The following is a 6,184-nucleotide window of genomic DNA, read 5'->3' as shown; positions in this document are numbered from 1 at the left end:
GGCAGCACGTTTTTAAACACGGAGAGCAATCGAGCCGAACAGCAGCAGCAGCAGAAATATCGACAGAAACCAACAACAACATGTTTTGGAATAGAGTGAGAGCGGTTTTTATGAGAAACTCATAAGCGTCGACATAAATGTACCCTGTATGTTGTGGAAGAGTGGAATTTTTGTAAATTTCCACATATTGCCATTTTAGTCTCTCCTTGCCCTTGAGTCTTCGTTTAACCTTACAATTTTGGTTTTCCAACGAATTCCTATTTATACAATTTTCTACCTGCCTCAATGACTCTCATGACACTGCACTGAGCACAGGGTATGCAGCAGGCATGCATCGATTGTTCTAGAGAGCACGTGAGTGAGACGCAAGAGCGAATATGACTTGCAAGAGCCACCCTCGTTACTGATCGGCTTTGCACTCAGCGCTCTCTCGGACGCACATGCTCTCTCGCTTGCTCTCTATGCTGTTCCTTTGTGTGTGGGCAGTGGGTTGCGCTGCTCCAACTAGGCAAAACGAGGATATGCTGCGATTGCACTGGCCGCATACGCTTCAGCTACAGCTACAGGTGCAAATAGCCATAATGTGCGTAATGCGCTTAACTAACAATAACAGCATTAGAATCACGTCCAATATTTCAGGGCCATTAAGGGCTGCGCCCTGGTCCGAATGCGAGGATTGTTTGTGTGGCAATTGGCACAATGCAAATTAACTAATTCTGGCGCTCTAATTGATTGATTTTCCAGGCTGAATGGCAACACGCACACCGAGGTGTGAAGTTTGTCCAGCATTTCAACATTTTACCGCCGTATACATGTTGAATATTTTTGTTTTGTTTTTGTTGCTGAGTTGTGAGCGCTCAAATTCGAATTCCAAATGATTTTCAACAATTAATTGCCTCAAAAAATGCGCCCGGCTACCCTTTGGGGAGTCGTATCAGCAACGCTGATAAACCCACATCGAGTAGAAAATAAATATATTTCCAAAAAAAAATTAATAGAGAACAATGGCAAACGAGAGCTCTTTTCTCAAGTATACATTTTCCGATTAGCTGCGATTCATGACGTCAAAACAGAAACTCTGAATTCAATGGCTCTATTTATGCTAGCAATTGATAACGGCTTGATAATTCCTTGATAAATTCGCATTCAAATGGGCTGCGAAATATTTTCTGATAAATTACCATTTTTTCGTTTATTATCAATTTGAGTTGACATCTATTTTGATCGAGTGTTAATTTGTGTGTGATAATTGCTATTTGAGGATTTGAGGAAACTTTCGACTCACACCTGACTAATTCCATATTCAAATACGTTTGTGCGCATAAAAAGATTCCACGCATTTACATTTTATTAATTTTTTTTTATGTGATATCAATTCAAATTCTTTTAATTGATAAGAGGGTAAAAGCAGTCAGCCCTCAAATTAGTCAAAGCCAAAGTTTTGGCAGGCGCAATTAGGCAAACGCACAAGGGTTAATTAGCCCGCCCACCAGCCAGCCCTAAAAGTAGGCTACACTTTTCGCAGCATCAACACGCTGCCAAGTATGTTACGAAAAAAAATTCTTTTTTCATTTCTTGCTGAATTCCTCAATGACACATGCAATTATGATAAGAGCGCAAATCCAAAGGCCAAACACGCTCAACGTTCGAGTGGAATCGGGGCACTCGAGTGAGAGGCTATGGTGAAAAGCTCCGGCTCGAGTGAGTTTTTGCTCGTGTCCCAAAGTTCTTCGGCTGCGATGGCGATGGCGTATGCTTCGGCAAAGGCACTGACAACGGCAACGGCAGCTCCTGTTGCTGTCGGCCATTGGTTGTTTGTCCTGTTTGTCGCTGTGCTCGCGGTCGCACACGCCAAAGGACTACAACTTCATTTTATCATTTGATTTAGCTGCTCAGCCTGTACAATGCGCACTTCCGTCGCCCATTGCCCAAACGGCATTTTTCTTACCTTTGTAGCGTTTCAGGTTGCCGTCTGAGGGTCGTGCGGGGCTTAGGGTTTGCGGGTTTGCTTGCCATTTGGTTCATCTAACTATGTGCAACTATCTTTTTTCAATTTTCCCGCATGGCTGATGCTGTGCTGGCAATGGAGCTGGAGCTAGAGCAGTGGCTGGGACTGGGGAAAGGTGGGTACGTGGGTAGGTGGGTAGGTGGGTTGGCGGGGCAAGAGGCGCGAGACACCAGCACTGTCAGTTGGCGCTGGAGGGTTGCTTACCCAGCGAGCCCATATAAAACGGAAATGGAAGTTTTGTAAATGTTTTCCTTTGTGTTTCTTTTTACTTCTCTGTGTACACACGTCTCTATTTGTATCACAGTGCGGGTGTGTTGGTGTGTGTGTGTGCGTGTCTGTGTGAACAGAGCAATAACAGCAAACACCAACACTTACGCAATACGACGCCTTTGAAAGATGAGCGCTCTGCCAAACGGGCGGCAACAGCCACCAGCCCCCCCGCCACCAACCAGTTCGTGGCACATGCCAAAGACCTGCACTTTAGTTTTTGGGTTGCAAGTGTTGCTTTTTATGGCACTTGACGCCCAGCCAAGCCCAGACCCAAACCCAGACCCAGACCCTAATGCAAACCCAGCCCAGAGCCCAGTCTTGCAGGCATTTGGGCGGCCAGCTGGCCAACCTTTTAGCCTGTCCCGAGCTTTTCCACCTGCACTGCTTCAACGTGTTGAATTTCATTTGGTCGCCAGCTCTTGATAAGAAACTTCCATTTTAATAGCTGCAACAGTTATGCATATTGATGTGCGCGACAATGTCTGTGTATGTGTGTGTATCTGTGTATGTGTGGGTATCTGTGTAAGCATCTGTTTTATAGAGAAACTAAAGAGAGATAAAAAGAGGATTCAGTTAAACGTTCAGCTTTGCTGAAGGATTATCAGCTTATCAACTCTTAATTGTGTCCTTGGTAAGCGGTTCGAAATGGGTATATGGGTTCGATTGCAAATTGGAGCTTACACTGAAATACTGTTAACAGTACTTCATTTTCATTTACACTCTAGACCAAGCTTGATCATAGCTATAGAGTATATTTTCTCTATAGTACCTGGATAATGTAATATCGTAGCTTAGGGGTGAGTTATTCTTCCATGCTTTAAACTCTATTTAACTAAGCTCTGGGAACTAAACCAAGATGATCAGCGGATCGAATTTTTCGAGTGCGCACGCACTTTTGTAGCACAGTGTACATAGCGTGATCATTGCCATTATCAGCTTAGAGCATAGCAAAGCTTGCGCTCTACAGCTCTAGCTCTAGGCAAAGCTCTATCGAACACCTGCTGTTGAAAGCTTTGCACGCGGAGCTTTTTCGCTTGGCTTTAACGATCGATTCTAAGGTGCTCGCCATATGCGTAGCGCCCAGTCAGTCGCCGTTGACGCGTTTGGCTAATAATAATAACAAATATGACGCCAGTGCGAGTCAGTTGACTGGAAAATAAATAAAAGAGAACGAAAAGAAAAAGAACTGGTAAAAGTTATAAAATGCCAGATAAAACAACAGCTACAACAACAAGCAAATAATGCCCGAGGCTCGTATCAAGGCCAGTCGCAGAGAAAAATATGAATAAAAAGTGCACTTCATTAAAATGAAAGAAAATATCTGAGAAAACTTTACGAAATAAAGCGCAGTTCAAAGGAAATAAAATATACGAAAAAGAGTGAAAGAGAGAGAGAAAGAGAGAACTCGACGGACTCTAGTGAATCGCAATTTAATTACGCGCAACAAAACAAAACTAAGAACCCAAATTGACTGATAAGATAAGACCCAACAGCACCGAGCAGCCAGCCAAAGGTGGGTTCGCTTCACCAATATAATTTGCATCTCGGGCGCAGGTAGAGACAATTTCCAGCGCCAGGTGATGACACAGTTAGACTAGTTTTATGAGAGATCTAGAGCATGGGCACGCAAATGGTATAGAGTATCATTCTGTAAATGAGACTAATTGTGATTGATTTGCCGGTTGACCTAGTGACTTGATGATTGAGTGCGAGAGACGGGCCAGTTGATAGATCAACCGATAGACTAACGGACTGACAAATCGTTTGTTTGAGTGAGAGCCGTGAGTGCGGGTGCTTGACCGCTAAGTTCATGGGTTTTGCTTGCTGATTGTTCAAGTGATTGACAATGATTGAGGAGTGTCTACTTAAGTGAGAGACGAATTGTGCGACTGATGATTGAGTAGTGATTGATTGATTGATTGACTAACTAACAATATGACTGACTAACAACTAACTAACTAACGAAGTGCTTGAAGCAATGACTGATCAATCAAGTGACAGTTTGATTGGCTATATGATTGACCCACTGTCAACTGGCTTCACTGATAAGGTCAAAAACGTGACGAGTTTTCTGATGATTTTCGACTGAGAGCAAAATGTTTGATAACAAATCACTTTCAAAGCTTATCAAATACGTGCTCTAACGATACACGATATGAATTTGAGTGTTCGAAAAGCGGGGCTTGGGGTAATGCAGTGACACCTAGAATTTTCACACAGACGCCGAATCACGTCTGAGCAAGACTTGGCACGAGCAAAGCCGGGTAATGTCCGCTCAAAGACTATCATCATAATTTTATATATGGCTAGTCTCGATTTCAATCTGATTGTTGTTGGTTTTGTTGCTGCTGCTGCTGCTGCTATCGCTGCTGTTGTCGTCATTGTTGCATTTGGTGCTCGATTCGCGCTTCAGTTGACGCGTGCACAAATATATATGTATATACATATATATATTTCCCGCACAGTTATGCATATTAAATAACCGGGCGGTCTCTTAATGCCAGTTATATTGTGCTCGTAATACCCAAACAATAACGGCATTTGCATGCCAAGGCGCTGGCAAACGTGGCTCAATCATGATTGAGGCCATTCACATGGGCTTCTAAGCGCACTCACATACACAAAATAAGAATTCGAGCAGAGTCGAGCGACTGCCTGGCAGGCATATAAATTGGGCAAATCATCAAAATGTTAAGCATACGACGCGTGTGACAAGCGGCCAAAACAGGAAATTAGCAAAGCAATCGCTCGCATGTGAATATCAATGCAGAGCTATCTAGACGCTGGAGGCAAAGCAGAAATTTCTGTAAAGAATTGCGCAGCCAATTTTACACTCGAATCAGGTTCAAGTGTTGCATAAAGTTGAATTTGATTCAAGAACTTTAATTTGATGTGCATTAAATACTCATATTTTATGAATATGAATGTATTTGCATTCACTAAACGTTTGTAGAACAAATAAATCAGTTGCAGGCAATGCAATCCATTAAAAGTCAATATTAATTTTAGACATGCATGAAATATGAATCGGGTATATTCGTTTGAATGTGAGTCCAGCAGTTTAGGTTTTCTATCGATGCTGCTTATCCTTTCAGTCTTGATAGCTATCTTCTCTATCTCTCTCTGTGTTTTATTGGACAAGTATTGGGCAGTTGGTTACGGTTGGCCTTCAGCATTCCAACACATATTTTAATTTATTAGTGAAAAATTCAGTTCTAGTTGCTCCTAATGATTTATGCAATTTATAAATCAATCAAAATATTTTTCATGTGAATGGTTGGTTGTTTTCCGGCTTTAATCAAAGCTCTATGAAAATGAAATTGACTGCTAATAATATATGCATATTTTTGAAGTCTGTGAAGTGTGCGAAGTGCTTAGCCCGAGCACTTGAAGAAATTAGAAAATTAAAATTCAAAACAGACTTAAGAAGCTAAGCAAAAATATGATAAATATTTCAAGCAAAAGTTTGCTGGGTGAAGAGAGTGGGCAGAAAAGGGGCAAAGGCTATGACAAGGCCGGCAATTGCGTAATTATTATATATGCATGTGTATGTGTGTACATATATGTGTATATTATGTATATCTCCATTTACTTTATGTAGTCTTATATGGCTCGCTAAGCTGAATGTTGTTTACATACAAGAATTTTCAGAGTACGCAAATTGACAAACAAGCGTCTCCAGTTAAACTGCTCGAGAGCGTAGCAGCTGAGCTTGATGGACTGCTAGATACACTGCACGCTGTTAGTTGGAGATAAATGATAACTATTAAGCCGTGATAACTGATTAGCAGCTAGTCAATGAGCAAAGTTGTGATATCTTGATTCTATCGGAAGTAAAATTTATAAAAATTCCTTACATAGAGAGTTAAGTCAGTCGTCACCCATATACCCCACTTGGTCGCATTA

General features: G+C 41.8%; 1 protein-coding gene across 8 annotated transcripts in view; it reads left to right on the top strand.

Moving 5' to 3' along the window:
- Positions 1 to 3,341: 3,341 nt before the first annotated feature.
- The window catches only part of LOC108613052 (uncharacterized), a 30,998-nt gene continuing 28,155 nt past the window's right edge, over positions 3,342 to 6,184 (top strand). For 5 of the 8 annotated variants that reach the window (XM_018006241.2, XM_018006240.2, XM_018006237.2 and 2 more), the window contains exon 1: positions 3,343 to 3,791. The gene's annotated coding sequence lies outside the window, so the exon portion shown is untranslated. Of the gene's footprint in view, positions 3,792 to 6,184 lie in introns of all 8 variants that reach the window. The other 3 variants (XM_018006245.2, XM_089467865.1, XM_089467864.1) reach the window with 2 other exon arrangements.

This window comes from Drosophila arizonae, chromosome 4 (genome assembly GCF_054131065.1).
Source record: "Drosophila arizonae isolate 15081-1271.41 chromosome 4, UAZ_ARI_1.0, whole genome shotgun sequence".
Classification (NCBI taxonomy): Eukaryota; Metazoa; Arthropoda; class Insecta; order Diptera; family Drosophilidae; genus Drosophila; species Drosophila arizonae.
Note: the sequence above shows the minus strand (reverse complement) of the source record. Positions and strands in the feature narration are given on the sequence as shown.